The sequence below is a fragment of the Schistocerca cancellata genome, chromosome 1 (assembly GCF_023864275.1).
Source record: "Schistocerca cancellata isolate TAMUIC-IGC-003103 chromosome 1, iqSchCanc2.1, whole genome shotgun sequence".
Classification (NCBI taxonomy): domain Eukaryota; kingdom Metazoa; phylum Arthropoda; class Insecta; order Orthoptera; family Acrididae; genus Schistocerca; species Schistocerca cancellata.
The window spans coordinates 568,496,546-568,523,638 of NC_064626.1; the positions used below are offsets into that span (position 1 = coordinate 568,496,546).

At 43.1% G+C, this 27,093-nt stretch overlaps 1 protein-coding gene across 1 annotated transcript in view; it reads right to left on the reverse strand.

Moving 5' to 3' along the window:
- The window catches only part of LOC126161817 (heat shock protein 70 B2-like), a 160,501-nt gene that overhangs the window by 88,538 nt on the left and 44,870 nt on the right, over window positions 1-27,093 (reverse strand). The window lies entirely within an intron of this gene.

The following is a 27,093-nucleotide window of genomic DNA, read 5'->3' on the forward strand; positions in this document are numbered from 1 at the left end:
AGATGCTGTGATATGCAAATGATTAGCTTTTCAGAGCATTCACACAAGGTTGGCGCCGGTGGCGACACCTACGACGTGCTGACATGAGGAAAGTTTCCAACCGATTTCTCATACACAAACAGCAGTTGACCGGCGTTGCCTGGGGAAACATTGTTGTGATGCCTCGTGTAAGGAGGAGAAATGCGTACCATCACGTTTCCGACTTTGATAACGGTCGGATTGTAGCCTATCGCGAATGCGGTTTATCGTATCGCGACATTGCTGCTCGCGTTGGTCGAGATCCAATGACTGTTAGCAGAATATGGAATCAGTGGGTTCAGGAGGGTAATACGGAACGCTGTGCTGGATCCCAACGGCCTCGTATCACTAGCAGTCGAGATGACAGGCATCTTATCCGCAGGGCTGTAACGGATCGTGCAGCCACGTCTCGATCCCTGAGTCAACAGATGGGGACGTTTGCAAGACGACAACCATCTGCACGAACAGTTCGACGACGTTTGCAGCAGCATGGACTATCAGCTCGGAGACCATGGCTGCGGTTGCCCTTGACGCTGCATCACGGACAGGAGCGCCTGCGATGGTAGAGGTGTACTCAACGACGAACCTGGGTGCACGAATGGCAAAACGTCCTTTTTTCGGATGGATCCACGTTCTGTTTACAGCATCATGATGGTTGCATCCGTGTTTGGCACATTGTAAGCGTGTATTCGTCATACTAGCATATCACCCGGCGTGATGGTATGGGATGCCATTGGTTACACGTCTCGGTCACCTCTTGTTCGCACTGACGGCACTTTGAACAGTGGACGTTACATTTCAGATGTGTTACGACCCGTGGCTCTACCCTTCATTCGATCCCTGCGAAACCCTACATTTCAGCAGGATAATGCACGACCGCCTGTTGCAAGTCAGGATACAGAAAATGTTCGACTGCTGCCCTGCCAGCACATTCTCCAGATCTCTCACCAATTGAAAACGTCTGGTCAATGGTGGCCGAGCAACTGGCTCGTCACAATACGCCAGTCACTACTCTTGATGAACTGTGGTATCGTGTTGAAGCTGCATGGGCAGCTGTACCTGTACACACCAACCAAGCTCCGTTTGACTCAATGCCCAGGCGAATCAAGGACGTTATTACGGCCAGAGGTGGTTGTTCTGGGTACTGATTTGTCAGGATCTATGCACCAAAATTGCGTGAAAATGTAATCACATGTCAGTTCTAGTATAATATATTTGTCCAATGAATACCCGTTTATCATCTGCATTTCTTCTCGGTGTAGCAATTTTAATGGCCAGTAGTGTAGTTATTTTAATGTGACACTACCTTTCTGCTCGTAGCTTCGCCTGAGCCTACATATCTACATTTACATCTACTTCGATACCCCGCAATCCACCTTGTGGCACCTGGCGGAGGCTATCCCGTACCACTACTAGTCGATTCCCTTCCTGGTCCACTCGCCAACAGAGCGAGATGAGGCCTAATCCCTCTAATCTTATCTTCGTGATCCTTAAGCGCAATGTATGTGTGCGGCAGTAGAATCGATCTGCAGTCAGCGTCAAATGCTGGCGCTCAAATTTTCTCAGTAGTGCTGCTCGAAAAGAACGTCGCTTTCCTTCAGTCATTCTCATTTGAGTTCCCGAAGCAGCGTGTGTTGTTCGAATCTACCAGTAACAAATCTAGCAGCCAGCCTCTGAATTGCTTCGATGCCTCCCATTAATGCGAACTAGTGCGGGTACCAAACACGAGGACATTACTCAAGAATGGGTCATACTGGTGTCCTAAACGCCGTCTTCATTACAGATGAATCAGGCTATCCTAATATCCTCCCACTAAACCGAAGTCGACCACCTGCCTCCCGTACTGCAAACCTGACGTTTTCATTCCATTTCATATAGTTTTGCAGCGTTACACCTCGACACTTAACTGACGTAACTGTGTCAAACAGCACACTACTAATTCTGTATCTTCACATTTCTGGTTTGTTTGTCCTACTTATCCGCATTAACTTACATTCTTTTCCGTCATGACTTCGAGGTCTGTGTCATGTTATAAACTGAGATTAAGACGTTCTGCCGTGCACTATATATCCAAACCAGTGTTCAGAGGCAGATCCACCACACGTCGCATCTCGGATAAGGCTCACAGGTGGACCAACCACGTGTTACGTCTAAATACGTGTTCTGTGACATAGCCTGCATTTGACTCATATACAACCATGTGTTCTGCATTTGACTTGGAGCACTGTCTACTTGCGATCGTTAACAGTAAACCTCTCTCTCTTCGGAAGATTTCCATCTCATGTGTGATGAAACGTGACACATTCCGCTAAACAAACGAAGATTTTTGCAATGTACTCCACCCCCTTGTCGCATCTTGGGTATAAAATCGAGACTTCAGTTTCATAACTAAGTTAGCGATAGGTGTTTGTGAGTCACTGCAACCCCCATGTATACATCTGCTTGACAGATGTGCTGTTTACAGAGTTAGTGGCGGCATGACTTGTAATTTCACATGTCGGTCGCCGCTGCTATGCGTTTATCTGTTTCCTTGTAAGTGGTATTTTCCGTTACTAACGATCATTTTATATAGGACTGATGTGGGCATAGTATAATTTCTGATCCGTAATCGGATGTGAATAGTGGACGCTATACTTCTCTGGAAAGCTATACTGTGCATGCATCACACAGACCCACTGTTTTAAGGAAGTAGTTTTTTTCGTTTTACAGTTTGTTACCATACTTCATCGTAGAGAAACCTGCAATAAGGATGTATGTCATACACTGGAAATACAGGGTGAGTCACCTAACGTTACCGCTGGATATATTTCGTAAACCACATCAAATACTGACGAACCGATTCCACAGACCGAACGTGAGGAGAGGGGCTAGTGTAATTGTTTAATACAAACCATACAAAAATGCACGGAAGTATGTTTTTTTAACACAAACCTACGTTTTTTTAAAGGGAACCACGTTAGTTTTGTTAGCACATCTGAACATATAAACAAATACGTAATCAGTGCCGTTTGTTGCATTGTAAAATGTCAATTACATCCGGAGATATTGTAACCTAAAGTTGACGCTTGAAACCTCCGACGTTCAGTTGCGTGTTGTAACAAACGCGGGCCACGGTCGGCGAGCAGCATCTGCAGGGACATGTTTTCGATGACGACCGTGTTTACGAGTGTGGCTGTAGTGCACTGTTGTGGTTTGGTCTAGCTGTCGCAGTGTCCGCATGTAGCGCTTGCTGCTATTGTTATTCTGCATTCGTCTCCGCACGCAGACCAACTGTAGTACACCGTGTTACCAGACGTCTGTGATAGTGTAGTGTTGTAGGAACTGTGACCATGGTGTATTCGAACTCCGAAAAGGCGGAGATGATACTCATCTATGGCGAGTGTCGACGAAATGCAGCTGAAGCCTGCAGGGTGTATGCAGAACGGTACCCGGACAGAGAGCATCCAACGTGCCGCACATTGCAAAACATCTACCGCCAACTGTATGCAACAGGTATGGTCGTAGCACGCAAACGGGTCCGTAACAGGCCCGTCACAGGAGAAGCGGATGCAGTTGGTGTGTTAGCTGCTGTTGCCATGAACCCACACATGAGTACACGGGACATTGCGAGAGCCGGTGGACTGAGTCAAAGTAGTGTCATGCGCATACTGCATCGTCACCGCTTTCACCCGTTTCATGTGTCGCTACATCAATTACATGGTGATGACTTTAATCATCGAGTGCAATTCTGTCAATGGGCATTAACAGAGAATGCGTTGCAGTTCTACCTGTTTACCGATGAAGCGGGTTTCACAAACCACGGGGGAGTGAATCTACGGAACATGCATTACTGGTCCATGGACAATCCTCGCTGGCTCAGACAGGCAGAGCGACAGCGACCGTGGACTGTAAATGTATGGTGCGGAATCATTGGCGACCACCTCATTGGTCCTCACTTCATTGCAGGGGCCCAAACAGCTGCAACATACATCGCGTTTCTACAGAATGATCTGCCAACGTTGCTCGAAAATGTCCCACTGGAAACGCGTCGACGTATGTGGTATCAGCATGATGGTGCACCTGCACATTCCGCAATTAGCACTAGGCTGACCCTTGACAGGATGTTCGACGGGCGCTTCATAGGACGTGGAGGACGCATAAATTGGCCAGCCCGTTCTCCTGATCTTACACCTCTGGACTTCTTTCTGTGGGGTACGTTAAAGGAGAATGTGTACCGTGATGTGCCTACAACCCCAGAGGATATGAAGCAACGTATTGTGGCAGCCTGCGGCGACATTACACCAGATGTACTGCGGCGTGTACGACATTCATTACGCCAGAGATTGCAATTGTGTGCAGCAAATGATGGCCACCACATTGAACATCTATTGGCCTGACATGTCGGGACACACTCTATTCCACTCCGTAATTGAAAACGGAAACCACGTGTGTACGTGTACCTCACCCCTCATGGCAATGTACATGTGCGTCAGTGAAAAAGACCAATAAAAAGGTGTTAGCATGTGGACGTAATGTGCTGTTCCAGTCTCTTCTGTACCTAAGGTCTATCACCGTTCCCTTTGGATCCCTACGTAATTCGGTGCTCTCCGATACACACGATCGAACAGCGGAGGAGTGGTACTCAAGCGTCAACTTTAGGTTACAATATCTCCGGATGTAATTAACATTTTACAATGCAACAAACGGCACTGATTACGTATTTGTTTATATGTTCAGATGTGCTAACAAAACTAACGGGGTTCCATTTAAAAAAACGTAGGTTTGTGTTAAAAAAACATACTTCCGTGTATTTTTTTATGGTTTGTATTAACCAATTACACTAGCCCCTCTCCTCACGTTCGGTTTGTGGAATCGATTCGTCAGTATTTGATGTGGTTTACGAAATATATCCAGCGGTAATGTCAGTTGACTCACCCTGTATATTTCTTACATTAGATTATTAACAGCGCTGCATTCCACACGACTGATAGGTCGGAAACTGAAGCTGTCTAACATTGTATCCTGTTTTAAGTGCCTTAGGAGTGCATGTGTGTATGTTCTCTCTAGCCATTATCCTCCTGGTACTGATCCCAGACACTAGAAAAACACTTTAGAGTTGATAGCATAGTTGAGTCACATAAAATGCTTCGAACTCGATCCATCTGGAGCTCCATCATGCATAAAAATCATCAATTTCTTGTTCTTCTTAAACGTCTGCTATTAAATCACAACACTTTCAAATTTCTTACTATACATCCATAAGGAATGCTAACCTCCTCGACATAGGCAAATCTTGTGCACTTGGATGGGCGAGGACTCGGCAAGCTCCATTCATTCATTAGACGTGGAATGTAACAGTCTGATTCCAGTCGGCTGCGGATTAAATCGGTAACGGTGCTGCAGGGCAGGCTGGTCAAAGACAGTGCGATGGGGTCTTTCAGTCTCTAATTTTATCCTAAGACTGCGAGAATGCTCTCTGATTCCCATCTGCATAGAGATAGATCGTAAATTATGCACCATGCTCGAGGTGTTAAATACATGTAGAGTGCTGTCTGCTATACTCTGATGACATATGTGTTCGAGGATTAACAACGAATGGACGTACTGCACAGTCATCTATCTACATTCACAATGATACTCGCAAAGTAGAGAAGGGGAGCTTTAGCTATGATACTGAAATTGAGGAAACATGCTGTCGCATCATTGGCCGGTGTTGAAATTACTGTAGAATTGCTAAAATTGTTCGCGCTACCAACTGTGATGCTTAATATTATGGTACATCGATGGTGTCTTTTCCCATCCCGTCCGTCCACTGGTACACTGTTGGTTACCACATTATGAATGACTGACATCGCTTGTTTGAATTGGAGAAAGAGTTTTGGTGGAGGGGCAACACCTCCTGGGAGTGGCTAGCACTGAAACAGTGATCGTGTACACGACTGCAACACAAAGAATCAGTCGAAATGGAATGCAAAGCCATCAGCTATTCCGTCCTTGCAACAGATGAGTTTAAATGTAGAGGCCGTCAATCACCTTCGGACTGCAGTTTGGAAACTCTCCACAATACAACCAAATTCTTCCCATTTCCTTAAGTTGAAACTGTCTTTTATTTAAAATCATCCATTATGTGTGTTGTGCTATGGTAGCAGCAGTAACAACAGGACTTATACTGTGAGACGTCTAGTTTTCTGTGAGAAGCAGTGGATCAGAATATCTTAACCTAAGTTTAGAGTTTGACACAGACCTCGAAGTCGTGGCGGAAAAAACAAAATGTATGGCAGTATACAAGGCGTGTTACAGCAGAAAAAAAAATGTTTCAAACAACAATGCAGAGTCACAGGGAGGGCCTCTTTACAGTATAGTTTGCGGGCTACGGTCATCCTCCTACAGTACAGGTGATGAAACTTTAAACTGGTCTGCACAGTGGATCAATACCTGTATATTTAATAGGATCATCACATGTGCTCAATGCATTGGTATTTGTTTTCGATTTATGGTAGGAGAGAGATATGGGAAAATTTTATCGAGTTCTATATTGGCTGAAGTTAGTGGAGCTTTTATAGTTCGTAATTTTTCTCTGTTGGATGGTGCAGAATAACGAAGATAGCATGTTGGACTGATAGACGTGAATGGACCCTGAGGGATGCGGATCAGCTTCGGACTGTAGTATCTGCACATAGTTTGGGGGCACACCACAGTGCAGTAGCAAAATCCTTGTCCTCCTCCCAGTTCCCATACTGTCTTTTATATTATCTAGTGCTGCAGGAGTAGGCTTCGTTTGGTGCTGAATTTACACATCGTACACTTTTGGCAGAGCTATGACAACTTGTTCCCATTTCCACTGAATGGTCAAAACACGGTCGTGTCGCACTAACTCAGGTCACTATGTTTCTACACAAGTTGCAGAAGGTGGTGGATATGGCTCTCTCCGACTTCTGCTCAGTTCCGACTTAAATTGGAACGATCATATGCGCAAAGCTGCAAAAATGGCAGCAGTTGCAAGATGCGTAGGGACTACCTAAAACCATGTTGGAAATTTACTGTAGCAGATAGGTTCGAGAAAGGTGACTCGGTTCAAGATACGAGAGGCTAGAAATATGATTCACTTGTGGCTGTAATCGTTAAAGGACTTTGCTATCGGATACAATGCAGGTATGTGGTTGAATGGAAAGACTTTATTCCAAATCATAGACATCATTTTTACTGAAAGCATAGCACTAGAGATCTGAAAAGCTAGTGTACATTTCTTACGACCTCAATCAGTACACCATCTACTGCTGTTTTGTGATCATTTTCAATCAACCATCGCCTATAACTCTGTGGATATATCACAGAACCTCTGACATGGCATTGAAACAGAGTGCATTACAAATACTGGAGGAATATCTAGTAATGGCATGAGAGAGTTGCAAATACCATTTTCATACCACGCTCCTTAGCCAAAATTCGGTAATTTTATTTCGAGGGTGCACCGTTGGAGACCTGTAACCACACTGCTGGTCTGATAATATACACTCCTACGATCAACGTCCATATTCAGCGTCACGGTATTTGTCTGGAAGAAACATGTCATTTGGAGGTAATGCCATACCTCGATTTATAAAGACTGTATAGCTTGTAACATGGATATTTTGATGCACCTGTAGAGCCAAGGTCGCTTGTGACAGTAACATACAGTAGTTGTTGCGATAGGGTTTTTTAACATCTGGCGGTTTGTAAGACGATTACACATCTCTTTCTAAGACATAGTGGTAGCATTCACAAGAAAATCGTATGAGACATGTCCACCCATCGCTGATTTTCTCTCAGTATTATTCACGAAGTATTATACTTAGTAGTAGGGGATGCTTGATAGGTTCACAATGAGCATCAGGCTTATAAAGTATGTGTTTGTGTTCTGACATGTGCAAAGGAAATGACTATGTCCAGTCATAAGGAAGGTATGGATTTGATGTGGAATAGTGTGACTGAAAGGGAAGAGCATGTCAGGTCATAAGAATGGTACAGTTATTTCTATTTCCAGGGCCACAGCCGTCAGCAGGGTGTATTTATGATACTTCACTCATTGTTGAATGTCATTCAACTGAGACTGCGATCATAGCATTTGGTTATAAGTGTTGTTGTTGTTGTGGTCTTCAGTCCTGAGACTGGTTTGATGGAGCTCTCCATGCTACTCTATCCTGTGCAAGCTTCTTCATCTCCCAGTACCTACTGCAACCTACATCCTTCTGAATCTGCTTAGTGTATTCATCTCTTGGTCTCCCCCTACGATTTTTACCCTCCATGCTGCCCTCCAATACTAAATTGGTGATCCCTTGATGCCTCAGAACATGTCCTACCAACCGATCCCTTCTTCTGGTCAAGTTGTGCCACAAACTTCTCTTTTCCCCAATCCTATTCAATACTCCCTCATTAGTTATGTGATCTACCCATCTAATCTTCAGCATTCTTCTGTAGCACCACATTTCGAAAGCTTCTATTCTCTTCCTGTCCAAACTATTTACCGTCCATGTTTCACTTCCATACATGGCTACACTCCATACAAATACTTTCAGAAATGACTTCCTGACACTTAAATCTATACTCGATGTTAACAAATTTCTCTTCTTCAGAAACGCTTTCCTTGCCATTGCCAGTCTACATTTTATATCCTCTCTACTTCGACCATCATCAGTTATTTTGCTCCCCAAATAGCAAAACTCCTTTACTACTTTAAGTGTCTCATTTCCTAATCTAATTCCCTCAGCATCACCCGACTTAATTCGACTACATTCCATTATCCTTGTTTTGCTTTTGTTGGTGTTCATCTTATATCCTCCTTTCAAGACACGGTCCATTCCATTCAACTCTTCTTCCAAGTCCTTTGCTGTCTCTGACAGAATTACAATGTCATCGGCGAACCTCAAAGTTTTTATTTCTTCTCCATGGATTTTAATACCTACTCCGAATGTTTCTTTTGTTTCCTTTACTGCTTGCTCAATATACAGATTGAATAACATCGGGGAGAGGCTACAACCCTGTCTTACTCCCTTCCCAACCACTGCTTCCCTTTCATGTCCCTCGACTCTTATAACTGCCATCTGGTTTCTGTACAAATTGTAAATAGCCTTTCGCTCCCTGTATTTTACCCCTGCCACCTTTAGAATTTGAAAGAGAGTATTCCAGTCAACATTGTCAAAAGCTTTCTCTATGTCTACAAATGCTAGAAACGTAGGTTTGTCTTTCCTTAATCTTTCTTCTAAGATAAGTCGTAAGGTCAGTATTGCCTCACGTGTTCCAGTATTTCTACGGAATCCAAACTGATCTTCCCCGAGGTCGACTTCTACTAGTTTTTCCATTCGTCTGTAAAGAATTCGTGTTAGTATTTTGCAACTGTGGCTTATTAAACTATATAATTATAAGTATAGCGATCAAATATGTTTGTGACCAGTTTTTCTAGGACGATTCTATGTGTGCTTGGCGTGCATCACCGGTGACCTGTGACCGGATGGATTCACGTTTCCCATTAACGCCAGGAGCTGTCCGAATGGAGAGGGCTGTTGGGGGTGCAGCAATGTAGCTGACTTAACTGTGTAGTCCTCTAGACGGCCGAATAGCGAACTAATACTCAGTATGTGTTGGAGATCTTTCGTGATCGCGTGGATATTTGAGAAGTTTCAATATGGATGTGTGTTTGCACTGGACCATTACTCTCTCCCATGTAAATTGTCTGGTTGACTGCTTCTGCACATTTCGCACCTTTATTTACTTGAGGGAACATCGATTGTGGTGTATGAGTATAGAACGTGAAAGCCACGTTTTCTGGTTCTCTAGACACGAGAAACACCTTAGTTGACTTTGTAAATTATAGGGATGATTTGGAATCTGATATGTCACCAACATCGGTGTTCACGAGTGGAAATATCAGGTTCCTCTATTTTTTTCGTATTTTCATGTAAAGGTCTTAGCAGATGGGATAAGTTTCTAGTTACTTAATGGTTTACATCACGCTCCACCTTGCTAAAGTCTTGGGTTTGTACACAAATAATTTCCAGTCTATACCTTCAGTATTATATTGCGTGAGTGGTACTGCTACACAAGCACTATTGATATCGAGAAGTATCGCGAAAATGGTGTGATATTCTGACAAACCATGCAAATACTGTGGAATACTGTTCTTGTAATCCCAGAGTCTGGAGATGGGTGTAGAAAAGCAAGCAATCAAGTGGGTCGGGACCAGAAACAGTTACGTCTTTGTACTGAGGGGAACCCACCCAGCCTTTGCACAACAGTTCTGAGTGCGAGTTCAGTCCACTGAGGGCGCTCTGGTCACGCATCAGAAGTGGATGACCACCCGACCTCGTGGGAAATATCTAGTGCAGCGAGGGGTGTACTTATGGTGCATGTTCTTATGCTGTCTGTCTTCGCAGTATATATACAAATGACGTAAAAGTGGCCATTTTTTATCGTGCAGGATACAAACTGTATCTTTACTACATCGAAACAGTACACGGTGATATATTGCTGGGTTGGAGATTGGGTTCACGCTCTAATATTCAAGCTCCCGTCATCTGTGGCAGAGCAGTGTAATTGAGTAAGTTTCTTTCTGTATTTGACGATCTGTAGGTAACTTTGCAGGGTTTAATTGCCAGTGCAGTATGGTGATCTGTACAAAATACAATCATAATACTCCATTCATTCACAAGACATCCTTTGTGCCAGGACATAGGAGCATCTACAAAAGGATTCGAACAAGATGGAGGCAAGGTATGTATGGAAAGTTCTGAGAAAGCAAGTGTTCAAAGACAAGCTGAAGCAGGCCATCTACCTCTGGCGGGGATGCCGTCACTCATCCACCACTGTGGCATTAGGACATCTCCAGACCTGTAGCTGTAGGATACCGAAAATTCTCGCCACTTTTCTCTTCTGTAAGGCAGTACTTCGAATTCTGTTTGTGTAATTGTTCTGATTTCTGTGTGTAGATAGTGCTCTTTTTCCAAACAACAAGAATGCTTCTACGATTAACAGTATTTCCGTGAGCGTGCACAGACATAATGAAAGCTCTTAGTGGTGAGAACGTTTAACATTTCTGAGATATATGTTGACAGCAGGACGTTACGATTTCCAGGAAGGGAACACATGATGTCTCGTTAGGACCATCAGGAAGAATGCAATCGGTATTATTCTGGGCTATTTTCGTAAACAGGTCCTGGTCACTGCGTGAACATTTTGTGGCGATGCGTCAGCCATGTTGGGCAGTTAGTAATGGCTAGACACAACTCGCATGTCCCGTTAGGATCGCTAGGAACAGTGCAACCTGTGCTATTCTGGAACAGATTTCTATAGTGTGACCTGCGACGTCAGAGTCCACAGGTATAGCATCAGCAATGGTAAACACACATGCTTCCCAGAGGTGTCTTGCGTATGGGACCAGCGTGAGCGTGCCTTGGAGTTCTGTGACGTCAGTATAACACTCGAAGAACTCTAGCTGTATACCCGAAAACAGACGCGACTTTCATCTGCTTGCTGTGGGCAGCAGCGGTGTGAGAGTGATGGCTCATGCTGGTTTGTGTCCAGTGGTGGCTTGTGGCGGCATTGACACACGTGCGCCCTTGGAGCCTCTGATACATTGACGATAGTTTGAAGGCATTTTTATGTGCAATGAGTGTTTGTGCACTACATTATTTCTGGCTGTTTAAGCGTTTTGAGTGTGTTGGCAGAGTGTTATATATGCATTTTTCAGTGATTTACGAGTAGTTTGCAGGTCTGTATGTTGTGTACTGCATTATTTTGACAATTTACGAGTTGATTTTCGCGTCTGCACATGAGTGTACTGCATTATTTACGAGTAGTTTGCAGGTCTGTAGGCTGTGTATTGGAACCCCAAGCACGTCAGGGCGTGTGTTTTGTATCAGTGTAATAAATATACTATGTCAAATCTATCCCTAAATAAATTATTCCAAAATGAATAAAGTACAGTCCTTCCTCTCTCCAGCAGCTCAGCACAGGCTGAGTCTTTTCCCGCCATTTTTCCCCTCGAGACCGCCATCTTGGATTACATCATGGAAGGGACGACAGTGCCCTCTGGTGGCAGTACTGTACACTATGTCAGTTGGACTCTGGACCTCATGGTGAACACACTGGATGGAGGTATTGCCTCAAACTGTTTAAATACAGACTGCCTGCAAAATAAAGACTTACATCCATCCTATCCAACACAGGCTGAGTCCTTTCCCCACAATATTCCCCCACCCCAGACCGTCATCTTGGATTATGTTATGGGAGGGATGACAGTACCCTCTGGTGGTGGTACTGTGTACTAGGTCAGTTGGACTCCAGATCCCATGGCGAACACACTGGATGATGGTACTGCCTCTAATTGTTTAAATAAAGACATATGCCCAGCACAGGCTGAGTCCTTTTCCCGCCATTTTCTCCACTCCAGACCGCCATGTTGGATTATGTCACAGAAGGGACGACAGAGCCATCTGATGGCAGTACTGTGTACTAGGTCAGGTTGGACTCCGGACCCCATGATGAACACAGTTGATGGTGGTACTACCTCTAATTGTTTAAATAAAGACTGAAAATAAAGACTGAAAATAAAGACTTATATTCAGCACAGGCCGAGTCCTTTTCTCGCCAATTCCTAGGAAGAGGTGGAGGTCGGTTGACTTAGGTTAGTGGAGGTAGCCAAAGTGACCTATTTTCCCGCCATTTTCTTCGGTTAGTGGAATTAGTCGTGGTGTGTTGCATTGTCCAGATGTAATTTGAACTTCCCTCCAGGGAGGCATGGTAGGGGGCATGGCCCTTTCCCACTGAACGCCATTATTTTGGATAGCGGTACTTGCATCATCAGCTGGCATCACAGCGTACATCTTAGATGATGTCATGTGCTGTTGCCAACTCTACAGGCCGCCATCTTTGATGACGTCATCGCTGCCACCTTGGCTACATCTAGCAGCAATGGAGAGTGGTGTGACAACTGCTTAGTCCCACTACTCATGCCTGAATGGGCACTGGGGGACGCTGGTTTGAAAAGCAGCTTGTGAAATTTGTGCAAGTAAATGCAATTCATTATTAATGTACAGATGACAGGATTTTCGGTCTCCCTGACATCAAGTTTACTGTCGTGCGTTGTTAGTAGCCCATCAACAACGGTAATTATCTGAGAGTGTTAGAGATTATTCAGCAGGAATTTTGTACGTCAGACTAGGGTTCGGAAGTTGGGGCACTTCCTGAGGCAAAGGCGGAACTGAAGTAGATTTTCGCTTACACATTTCGACTCGTTCGTTTCCGGACTTAGCGTGCCCTGCCTCAGACTGGTACATTTACCCTCTTCCGACATCCCTGAAACTTTGCAGCATTATCACGGAATCACGATATGCGATTATGCAGGGTGTAAACGATAACTGTTTACAACTACCGCAGTGATGTGGAGGACGTTGAGACAAACAATTTTGATACTCTACACTTGGCGTCCACCAAGTAGGGAAAGTTTCAGATTGGACTACAAAAAATATTTGAGCTACACCGCAAGGATGTCGCACGAGATTTTCAGTATTAAAAAAAAAATGGTTCAAGTGGCTCTGAGCACTATGGGACTCAACATCTGAGGTCATCAGCCCCCTAGAACTTAGAACTAATTAAACCTAACTAACCTAAGGACATCACACAAATTCATGCCCTAGGCAGGATTCGAACCTGCGACCGTAGCAGTCACGCGGTTCCGGACTGATGTGCCTAGAACCGCACGGCCACCGCGGCCGGCCATTTTCAGTATTCCGTCGCTCATATCGCCCAAATTATCAGCTCTGGAGAAAAAATGAATAGGAACTTTTTTGGTAGTAAATTTAATATAGTTTAATTTCGCATCGGGACACGTTCTCACTCAAGACCAGACATCAGACCAGCTGTGTGGCTGGATTGAAGAGTTTTTAGCAAACAGAACACAGCATGTTGTTATTAATGGAGAGACGTCTACAGACGTTAAAGTAACCTCTGGCGTGCCACAGGGGAGTGTTATGGGACCATTGCTTTTCACAATATATATAAATGACCTAGTAGATAGTGTCGGACGTTCCATGCGGCTTTTCGCGGATGATGCTGCAGTATACAGAGAAGTTGCAGCATTAGAAAATTGTAGCGAAATGCAGGAAGATCTGTAGCGGATGGGCACTTGGTGCAGGGAATGGCAACTGACCCTTAACATAGACAAATGTAATGTATTGCGAATACATAGAAAGAAGGATCCTTTATTGTATGATTATATGATAGCGGAACAAACACTGGTAGCAGTTACTTCTGTAAAATATCTGGGAGTATGCGTGCGGAACGATATGAAGTGGAATGATCATATAAAATTAATTGTTGGTAAGGCGGGTGCCAGGTTGAGATTCATTGGGAGAGTCCTTAGAAAATATAGTCCATCAACAAAGGAGGTGGCTTACAAAACACTCGTTCGACCTATACTTGAGTATTGCTCATCAGTGTGGGATCCGTACCAGATCGGGTTGACGGAGGAGATAGAGAAGATCCAAAGAAGAGCGGCGCGTTTCGTCACAGGGTTATTTGATAACCGTGATAGCGTTACGGAAATGTTTAACAAACTCAAGTGGCAGACTCTGCAAGAGAGGCGCTCTGCATCGCGGTGTAGCTTGCTCGTCAGGTTTCGAGAGGGTGCGTTTCTGGATGAGGTATCGAATATATTGCTTCCCCCTACTTATACCTCCCGAGGAGATCACGAATGTAAAATTAGAGAGATTAGAGCGCGCACAGAGGCTTTCAGACAGTCGTTCTTCCCGCGAACCATACGCGACTGGAACAGGAAAGGGAGATAATGACAGTGGCACGTAAAGTGCCCTCCGCCACACACCGTTGGATGGCTTGCGGAGTATAAATGTAGATGTAGAAGGTCGCAGTTTTCGAGTTTTTCAAGAAAAATGTACAAAAGTGAACTTCAAATGCACCGCCACACTGGTCACAATTTAGAGTATGTTATTCATGGCATTCTCTCCTACCACTGTACAAAAATTTGCGACTACACGAATTGTAAGCCATATTCGACCTTTTCCGGTCTCCATTTACTCGGCTATTTACGCCATCTGCTTATTTGTGCACTTACAAATTGTAAAACTGACATTTGTGTAAATTTTACCTAACAGTTTTGTGAACTTAAGTAGCATAAAATTGACAAATCGTTTAGTTTCTCTGGTCTTCTTACTACGAAACTACTGTTCTTGTAAGGGTCAAATTTAGATCGAACTGTAATTGTAATTAGTTTCACTAACCTCACAGAAAGTTTAGTTCAGTAATGTTAACGAATTATTCGACCCCAAACAATTCGTGTAGTCCGAAGTTTTCGTGTAATGGTAGGAGGGACGGGCGATGTGTACGCACCTTAGAGCCAGTATCAGTTAATTTAAATAAATCAAATTACTATCAAATCCACCTTCATCAACAGTATTTCACCATTAAATCCGTTATAAACAAAATCTATTGTAACCAACCTCCTCTTAACTATAAGCTGCACCTTGACCTGAAATATTTTATAATTATGAATCTTGAGAATTATAACTCTAAAAGAGTCTCTGATAACGGAGATATACAAACAAATAAATCAAGTAGAGTAAATCGTGTATTATCAATCACGGCGTAGGTTCCTCTGAATGGAATGAGATACCGCCAAATTCTTTGGGTTTAAAGACCTTAACTAATAGTACCACCGGTGGGGGATGAGTGTGTGGGCGGGGATGCCTTAGAAGGTCACTTTTGTACGATTCCCAGCAAACACGTATCCCAGTACAAATTTAAACTATATTAAGTTTCCTACAAAAAAGGCCCTATTAAATATTTCGTAAATTTTTTAGTTCGCAAGAAGAGAGCGAGAGAATATTGAGAACGTAGCACTACGCGTATGTGCTGTACCTAGGTGTTTATTGTAGGCCAATTTGATGAAGTCTTCGAATGTCATAGACTTCAAGTGTCCTGTATCAAACTGTTCATATCGATTTGCTCTACAGTACTATACGTTTTAACATACTGTATATTTCACGTGCATTTAACATATTTCACACATATTTGTTCACGTATTTCATCTGTATCGCTAGCAAATTTTGCCCTGCAACTTCATCTGAATTTTGAGGTAACTTGTATTTCTGCCAGTAACTGACGGTTGCTTCGAGGAAAACGACTGTCGCTGGCAACTGTCTGATTCTCCGCCGTTTTAAACTATACGACTCTAACAGGGCTTTAATTATATCTGCGGTATTGAGCCGTGTGGCATGATCTTTGGTCCTGAAACACGCTGGCACAATTATTAGCTGAGAGTAGTGCTCATTCTCAAGATACAGCTGATGCACTGAACAACGCAAATAGGAGACAGGTTGCGGTTCATACTTTTAGAACATTCTAAATCAACTACTTACATGAAAGAAGTACCAAAGGTCGTTTTCGGACTTTTCCTCGTGTCGCCCCTTCTCATCGTCGCCCCCGCACGCCTAGCAATAGTACGGGTACCTTACTTCCACCCTATTTTTATACAAATAATGAGCTACGTATATACAAAATTTGTTGAAATTGCGCCAGGCCCTCCTGAATTATGCTTTTATGTCATCCCTTAACATCCCAGACCCTCAGCTACAGGGATGCAGAGGGTATTTTATTGTTACAGTAAATTTTTACAGATATTAAGTGATACGTGCGCCAAATTTGGTAGAAATTCCCTTCAGCGTTGCGGAGAGATGCTGATACGTAACTCTCTTTGCGTCTCTTCCAATCTTGACCACAACTCTTGGGGTAAAACGTCATTGTCAGCGTCGCCAAGATATCTGGCGACCCCGAAAACGGTGGATTTGTTGGAAATTTAGGACGTTATCGAAAACTTTTCTGTGGCACGTCTTGTCACCCTCACCCCCACCCCTATTGGTGATTGGGGTATATTACTCCACATTTTTATAGAAACAATGCGTTATGTATACACAAAATTTGATTGATATAGCTCGAGACGTTCCTGAAAAAGGCCTCTGAGTCACTCCCTTTTCACACCCACCTCTATTGGTGGTAGTTGGTTCTTCACGGGCGTGCGCACAACTCACCAAAGTTTCATATTAATCATACAAGTGGTATAGGAACGCATAGAAGACGTACAAGCAAACAAATATTCATTTTTAGGGTTCCGTATCTCAATCGGTAAGAATCGAATCTGTTAAATGGGGGGTTCAGTTATATCAAATTCCCTGAGGATATTAAGAAGAAGCAGACTTGCATCAACGTTCAAAATGAAAATGATAATGCTTATTTTGCATGGTGAATCCTGGCTTGCGAATGAAAAATTAAACAAAATCGAGAGCGCACATCTCGATATGGAATAAATCTTAACATTTGTGGATGTCCTAAGTTTGACGGTATCGAGTTCCCCATAAAGATTCAGGACATCCCAAAGTTTGAGGCACAAAATCCCAGAGTATCGGTCCACGTTTATGGCCTGAAGATGAAGCAGGAAAGCAAGCCAGATGAGCACGACAAGCATGCTATAGTTGGACCACTCCATTTTTCTAAATATGCAGGTGAACCTGATCTTCATGTAAACATGCTGCTCTTCTCTGAAGCTGATAATCAGCATTATGTACGGGTCCAAGACATGTCCCGCCTCCTAGGTAGCCAGTTATTGAAACATAAAGAAACACATTTGCATTAGGTGTCTAAATAACTTCTCACAAGAAAAGTATTTAAAAAGACATCTGACAGACTGTGAACCCAAGGAATTGGTACATGTTGTAATGCCTACACAAGAAAACAAGTTCATTAAATTCAAGAATGGTCACCACCAGGGACGACGTCCGTTTGTTGCATACGCCGACTTTGAATGTCTCCTTGCCCCTAGCACCCGCTGTGAAGGGAACCCCTTGCCTCACATACCACCTTCAAGCAAAAACACGTACCATATGTGGCGATGTATCAAACTGCATGTTCATATGGTTCAAGTCTTAATCACTATGAATCATAAGTCGGGGATAATCCTGCAGTTTGGTTGCTCACTGAGCTTTAAAAACTCCCATGGGATGGAAATGGATATGCCGTGTGGCTAGGGCCTCCCGCCAGGTAGACCGTTCGCCTGGTACAAGTCTTTCGAGTTGACGCCACTTCGGCGACTTGTCGATGGGAATGAAATGATGATGATAAGGATAACACAACGCCCAGTCCCTGAGCGGAGAAAATCTCCGACCCAGCCGGGAATCGAACCTGGGCCGTTAGTCATGACATTCCATCACGCTAACCACTCAGCTAGCAGGGGCGGACTCTCATGGGATGTTGATAGGCTTTACAGCACCAATATCCCCAGACCGAATCGGAGGAGGATAAGAAATTATACAATGATGCGGTTAACTGTCCTATTTGTGGACTGCCATTAGACAGAAAAGCTGAAACTCCCCGTAGAGGTCATTGTCATCTTACGGGGAAGTTCTGTGGTGCAGCTCACAACACATGCAATTTGAAGTATCAGTTACCACGACACATACCCGTTTTTTCCATAATTTAAGTGGGTATGATGCTCGCTTTCTAGTTGAGCAATTGGTTAATTTCGGGTATGAGAAAAATCAGGTCAATGTCCTGCCTGAGAGTGTTCAAAAGTATATTTCATTCTCCAAACAAATGACGCCAAAAATTATGCTCCGCTTCCTTGACATGCTACATTTTATGCAGGCGTCACTCCAGAAACTCGTTGAAACTCTACCTCAGGAGGATATGCATATCACCTGATCTGCTTACCCCGACGAAGAAAAGTTTCAGATTGTGACTAAGAAAGGAGTTTCCCCTTATGAGTATCTGGACAGTATGGCGAAACTCGACAAAACCAGGCTACCCGACATATCTCCATTTATCAGAACTCTCACAGGCGATGCTATAACTAGTGCAGATTATGAACATGCCGTGAATGTCTGGCAGGCATTCAACATTCTTAATTTGGGTGAATACGCAAGGCTATATATGGACACCACCGAGCGCTTGCTTGTGGATGTTTTTGAGAAGTTCTAGAGTGTATGTATGACCATGTACTCCCTGGACCCTGCCTTCTATTACATGGGACCTGGGTTGTCCTGGGACGGAATGCTCAAGAAAACGAGGCACAGCATCAAACTTTTGACTGATGCCGATATGCTTCTTTTCTTTGAGCGCATGATCCGTGGAGGACTTTGCCAGGCAAATAATTCACGTGTGGGTGTGGGGCTTAACGCATCTCTTGATTCAAATTATATTCTGTGTTTGGATGTGAGTAACTTATTTAGGTGTGCCATGATGTAGCCAGTGCTGGTTGGTGGGTTTCAGTCGGTGCCCGAAAACGAATTAGAGGGATTAGGTGGAAAAATATTGGGACTGGCAGCTGATTCTGATGTAGGGCATGTAGTGGAGGCAGACCTCATCTACCCTGTTAGTTTGCGTGAAGTGACAAGCGACTTGCCATTATATCCAGAGCAACAAGCTCCACAAGAAAGCACTATCCCTAAACTGATGACCACTGTTGGACACAAGCAGAGGTATGTAATTCATTATTGTAACCTTCAGCAGTGTCTCAGCTTAGTGATGAAGCTGGGTAGAATCACCCAAGCTATCTCCATCAATCAGTCCCCCTGGTTGAAGGAGTATATTGAATCAAATACCGAAAAGAGGGCGGGTACGACTAGTGATTTCGAAAAATATTTTTACAAATTGATGAATAATTGCGTTTTCGGTAAAATCATGCAGAATGTAAGAAATGAACGCGATATTTTGATTAGGACTAATTGGGATGGGCCATGGGGTGTAAGAAAATGCAATGCCAGACCAAACTTTAAGCAGGTCACAATTTTCAGTGAGAACTTTGTTTCTGTAAAAATGTCGAAGGATCCAGTAGAGTTTACGAAACCAATCTATTTGGGTATGTGTATACTGGACATCTCCAAACTCCACATGTACTGCTTTCATTATGAGTTGCTAAAACTCATTTCGTGGAACCAAAGTTACTTTATATGGTTACAAGTAACTTCATCCACTGAGTGAAGAACTGCAATCCATATGAAGTAATTAGGTGTCACGGTAATTAATTCGACACATCGTGATAAGCAGCCAATAATCCTTACGGTATTGTACCTCAGAATAAAAGATGAGGCGGATGGATTGCCGATTGTGGAGTTTGTGGGTCTAACATCCAAAATGTATGCATATCGTACAATAGATGGAACCACCCAGAGGCAGGGTAAGGGTGTGCGACGTACGGCATCATGTGTCCTCACGACTGAAGACTACTTGCACGGCCTGTATGGTGGAGTTCGCGGTGCTCCGCCACAACCACCGCATTTGGTACAGCAAACCAGTATTCGATCGCCAGGTCATGAGGTGTACACTGTGCTGCAATCTAAAGTCGGATTGTCACCTCATGATGATAAAAGAGCCATTTGTGATGACTAGATCGAAACCCTACCGTACTCACACAATTTACTTGAAGCACGAGAGGGGGTGGGGAACTCTGACGGTGTGAATGAGAAAGAGTGAGTGACTGGCTGAGTGAGAGCTTGTACCTAATAGTATGGCTCTTTTATCATAGTTGAAATATTGTATGTGTTATGGATGGCACACCTGCATATGTGAGTGCTTATGTGTGCCCGTGTGTACGCTTGTGAGTGCATTTGAGTGTGGATGTCTGTGTAAATATGTAAGCCTGTGCGTAAATATATTCTTTTTTTCTAAATAAGTACTATAACGTCTAGGCATGACTACATAAGCAGTATGTGCTGGGAAACAATTATAAAAAATTATTTAAAAAATTAAAAATGATCAATATATTTATGAAAAAGATTTAAGAAACTGAACCAAAACCATCAAACAAGTTAAAAAATGTAAATGAAGGAAAAAATAGTTTACTGTATTTATCTCTTTTGCACTTCATGTTTGTGTGTGATTGTATGAGCGCATGTGTAAATAGATTAATTTTTAAATTTCACCTACCAGTAGCTATCCAAGTCATACTGGTCTTAAGTGTGAGTTCCACCCAGTTCATTTTACTGCAGCTGTTTGGGATGTACATTTTAGGGATATCGGCTTATTGTATTATTAAATTATTTCAGCTGCTTGAGGTGGAAAATTTTAGAGCTATCCAGTTCAAAGTATAAATTAAGTCTTCTGTTTGGGTGAAATTTCACTAGTAATAGTATTAGTGTAAGAGAAACTATACCTCTGCCATAGCTGTAAACAGTAATGCAAAATAAAGTACAAAAAATTTTTGTTCACTCAGTACTATCATTTTTAAAACACAAGAACTGTAAATAAAAAATTTCGAACAGTAACAAGAACTGTGAATGTAAAAGCATCACTACTTCATGTATTGTAAAAACAACAAGATTTGTGGATGTAAAGCTGTATTACTATTGTGAGTATTTATGTCTGAATAAAAAACCGTTATTCTTTACCATATGTCTTTGTCGTTATTTCAAAAATCCCTACCCTTAGAAATGGATATAGAGGCTGTGCAAGATGCGCAAGATATTAGTTTAAAGCATGAGGCGGGTGGCGTTTAAGATGGAGAAAAACAAAATATTGCATGGGATTTCTCCTATCGTGCTGCACGTATAGGTTTATGGGACCAGGTGGCGCGTGATCGTGTCCGCTTCCAAAGACATATAGCAAACATGGCTGAAATTATGTCTCCTGTGTTTCACAAAGCTACAGACATAGTATCTGGGCAAAGCTACGTAGTATCTAAGTAGGAGCTAGGTAGAAAGAAAGAAAAACATACAATGTGAGGTAAAAAAATTCATTTATTTTCATTAATCCAACTTAAAAGTTATTTTACATTTCCATAAGCAGACACAACACTATTTTCAAACGTCTTTTTCTTCTTCAGCTTATGGGTAGCAGGACACCTGTAGAATTCCAGGTCTTGAATAGATACAAACTTGAAGATTCGCTGCATCCATGTGATCTTCTCCTCGCCTTTGGCATAGATGATGGTCTCAGGATGATCGAATATTCGAAGTGACGTCATCTTTTCTTTATGAGGTATACCAGGGTCGTCCCAGTGGAGTCCATGAAATAAACGTGTTAGCCACTTCGCACTCCTCGGTGTTTTAGCACAATTCACCTCCTTGAAAGGCCTCGGTGATGCAATTCTTGCTGAGGATGTCTCTATTATACCAGCATCTTCTGAATGTGCTATGAGTGTACACTCATCATCATAGACACCTTAAAAGTTGGCATTTCAAACTGTAAGTTGTCATCTTGAAATGCTCTGGGCAAGCCACAGCACTTGGTCACTTATACAGCACGCTGCACAACATCAGTAAGTGGGCAATAGTTAATCACATGATCATGTAGAACTAGAACATACACTACAGTGTGTTCTGGGAAATTTGATGAAGATTCAAATTCAATTCGTACATCTATTCGTCCTAATTTAATCATCTCATTCTGCTGAGAACAGTCTGTCACGATGATTGGTGCCAGCTCCTTGAATTTCCGTGGACTGAGTAGGCATCCCTCGTCTTCAATACCTTCACAGTAAGAAGCACGGAACCTTTCATAGACGATAAATGCTAGACTGTATACATTCTGCTCTCACTGTAGCAGTAAACTGTCATACAGATAGAATTCGGAATTCAAGTAGACTCTGGAACTAGTTAAATTACAGTTGTCAAATAGGGTGGAATCATTTGCTAAATTCCCCTTCTATAGGTCTGGAATGCAAGTATGATGAATCTTGGTGTTTTCAGCTGCACTGAGGTTTTAATAGCCCATGTTTGTCTCCTCAATGTTACTAGCACCTGGTACTCAGAAACCTCCTACGAGTGGAAAGTTAATGGTAGATATGAGTAGGGGGGTAACAAGGATGTCAGTCCATTTTGTTAGTGTGGGTTGCCTACATCAGAGGCACGTATGCACTCAGGGGCAAACCTATTGTTCTGTTAAGTGTCTTTCCATGTCAACCTATTGCTCTCCTGTTGTTCTGCTAAATGCTTTTCCATGTCACTACACTTAACCTATTGTCCCCCGCCCCCTCCTACTTCCCTCCTCCCTCAGGAAGAGGATGCAGGTGAATTTTGTTAGGGAGGATTGTCTACATGAGGGGCAAGTATGCACTCAGGGGCAAACCTATTATTCTTCTTTGATTGACAGGTCCTTACCCTATTGTTCTGTTAAGTGGTTTTCCATGTCACTGCACTTATCCGATTGTCGCTCACCCCTCCCACCCCCCTCCCCCCTCAGGAAACTCCCCAACCCTCACTGCTACAGGTACACTTTCAGGTCTGAGTTAACATATTCTTCTGTTAAGTGCTTTTCCATGTCACCTCCATTTCATTTTTGATTGACAAGCACTGAACTTATAGTTCGCCTTCCCAGCCTCAGCCCCTTCCCCCACCCACTCCCCCCCTTGCTGCTACAGCTTCACTTTCAGGTCTGGGTTATTGGAATAGGCACCTCTCACTCTTATCAATTTGATTGACTACTTAATTAAATTGATCACTTAGTTAACCTCTCTGGAGGTAAAGTGCCACGGCCCCCTGCCACGCCCCCCCCCCTGGCGGTAAGTTCACATCCCATCAGGACAATGCAACCTCTACTAACCTAAAAAATGGTGGGAAGATAATTTAGGTCACATTGACTACTTAATTAAATTGATCAATTAATTGAACTCTCTGGTGGGAAAGTGCCACACCCCTCTGGTAATAAGTCCAAATTCCATCAGGACAATGCAACCTGTACTAACCTCAGAAAATGGTGTGAAAAAAGGACACATCCACTAATCTAAGTCATCCACCCGCCATCTCATCCTAGGAATTGACTGGAAAAAAGACTCAGTTGATTGATCATTTGGATGGTATTCGATTGTAGTGTATGGAATATTGCTTAAACAATTTAAACATTGTGTGAAATATTGTTTATTTAAACAATTTAGGGGATTCAAGGCATTGTATAGAATATATGGAAATTGATGGATAGGAAGGATCTCATAACAGGAAATGCAAGAGTATAAAAAAAAAAACAGTTTGTGGGCTTGGACTTCTCTTGCTCATCATTCCCTGCTGTGTGGAAACACATAGGTCTTGTAAGAAGTAATTACATGGAGCAAACATGATGAACAACGTGATGTTCAGCACTTTGTGTCTCATCCTAATGTTTGGGTCTTTGACAGCACTTTGTTCCGTTAAGAGGTTTTCCATGTCACCCCCATTTCCTTAAAATATTCTACCGACATTGATAGCTGGCCGTGGTGGCAGAGCGGTTCTAGGCACTTCAGTCTGGAACCGCACGACCGCTACGGTCGCAGGTTCGATTCCTGCCTCAGGCATGGATGTGTGTGATGTCCTTCGGTTAGATAGGTTTAAATAGTTCTAAGTTCTAGGGGACTGATGACCTCTGGTGTTAAGTCCGATAGTGCTCAGAGCCATCTGAACCATCTACCGCCATTGATACCAAATTAAGTAATTAGTTATGTCCTCCCACCATTTTCTGGTACGCGTTTCGAATTTCACATGATTTTGAACGCCATTTCTGGTACATTCTTCTTTGCCACATACCCTCTTAAAGCTTTGTACTGCATTTTACATAAAAATTAAGCAAATTAACCTAGTGTTCTATACTCAACCTGCTGTTCTGCTCCATGTCACACACTCATGCATCCCCCTCCCATTAACTACTGTACCGCTAACACACATTGATATAAAAATGTATGTAAATTAATTGAATCGGTATTCTTCACATGTATGGGGTACTTTTCCCTAATGCTCAGTATCCTATTGGTCGGTGAAATCGATGGAATATAGCAGCCGCCACGAGCCATCACTGGACACAAGCCAGTGTGAGCCATCACTCTCACATTGCTGCAGGTGAAAGTTGGGTCTATTTTTGTGTATACAGTTAGAATTCTTCAAGTGTTATACGGACGTCACAGAAGCCCAAGGCACGCTCACGCTGGTCCCATACGTGATGACGAGTAGCTGTGGTACAGTCGAGCACTGAGATGATCCAATGCTTCCCAGAAAAGCACAGGGTGCATTGCTCATCAAGGAACAGGTGAGATGCGTCTAACAGTGCTTAACTGCCCAGCATGACTGACACAACGCCGCAAAGTGCGCGCGCGTAGCTGCAAACCCCTTAAGCACATCCAACAGGGTTCTCAATCTTATACTGATGTCACGTGACTATGTAAAAATTAAGTACCGAGTCGACCTCGCGGAAATTGTATAGTATCCCAGAAATAGTTAATGATCGCTTTCTTGATGTCTCAGCTTGTATGCACGGAAATTTTTGCCCTAACAGAACCTTTTTACGAAAATAACGCAGAATAACGTCGAATGCAGTCTTCCTTGTGGACCTAACGTGGTACCCACTCCATCACATGTTACCCTTTCTGCTTTCAACACACACAAGCGTTCCCCCCACTGTGTAGAGGCTCCTATATCCCAGCACAAAGGATATGAATGAATCGAGCATTATGATTGACTCGTAGCGAATTTACCCACCGAATTACTGATGCTGCCAGCATCAAAGCACCATCCGCCTTTTCTTTCTTTCTGCAGAGGAGACTCTCAGCAGTTATTTTACACAGATCGCCATATTGCATTGGCAATTAAATCTTACAAACCACCATACATATCGTCAAACATGGAAAGACCCTTACTCGTTTCCACTGCTCCCCCACCAAGGATAGGAGCTTGAATATTAGAGTGTGAATCTGACCTGTGATCCATCAAAATATTACCGCGTGCCCTACACAACGTCAAATATGGAAAGACTCTTAGTCAATGTCCCTGCCCTCCCACCAAGGACAGGAGCTTGAATATTAGTGCGCAAAACTGAATGCCAACCCAGCAATATATCACCGAGTACTGTGTCGATGTACTAAACATACAATTCGTATCCTGTGCCAATCAAAATCATCTCTTTTACATCATTCGTACATATACCGTGAAGACGGGCAATACCGTACATATTCTCCTCTCAGTACTAGATATTTACCCGCAGCCAACGATCACAACTCATCCACCCCCAATGCGCGACCAGAGCGCCCACAGCGGACCGAAGTAGCTCTCATAACTGTTCTATGAATTCGGGATCGTTTCCCCTCGGCACAAGCACGTTAGTGTTTCCATTCCAAACCTGCTTCCTTGATTGCTCGCTTTTCTACACACATCTCCAGACTTGAGGATTACAAGAACACACGTATTCTCGCATGGTTCGCCATAATATTATACCATTTTCGAAGTACTTCTCAATATCAAGCACTAGGCAGCATCCTACCGATCGCTAGCGCAATATAATTCCCAAGATATAGACTGGAAATTATTTCTATACAAATCCGAAACTTTAGCTAGGTGGAGCATGCTCTAGACCGCTGAGTAACTAGAAACAAACAAACGAAAAATTATATTTCCACCCGTGAATACCGATCGTGGTGATGTAACAGATTCGAAATCATCCCTATAATTTACAGGGTCAACTAAGCTGTTTCTCATGTCTAGTGAATCGGCAAACGTGTCTTCCACATACTAAATGTACACCCCACATTCGATCTTCTCTCAACTAAATAAAGGCGTGGAATGCACAGAAGCAGTCAACCGAACAATTTACATGGGAGGGAATAACGGTCCATCGAAGATGCACCTCCATACACAATCCTCTCAAATTTCCACTTGATCACGAAAGTCGCCCACACATACTAAGTATTAGTTCACTATTCAGTCGTCTAGAGGATGTGAAAGTTAACTCAGATACATTCCTACACACCAACAGGCCTCTACATTTGGAGATCTGCTGCCATTAATGGGAAACGTGAATCATTCCCGCACAGGTCACCGGCACTGCAAGCTGAGCATGCACAGGTAGAATCAATCATCCTAAGAAATCGGTCACATATAACGAGTTTGTTTGTGTGCCCATCCTCCGCAGCAAGCATATAAATACTTGCTTTGTAAATAAAACTGCCTTCTCCTGCTGCTAGTTACTTTATTCATGCCGTAAGCCTTTCGCCTTCTCTTGTTCTAAGACATCATCAGTGGGATCTATAGAGATACAGTTTTGTTAGTTATAGATTATCAAACAGTTCACTTCACGATTTTTTGTAAAAAAGGAATTACTTGCGAT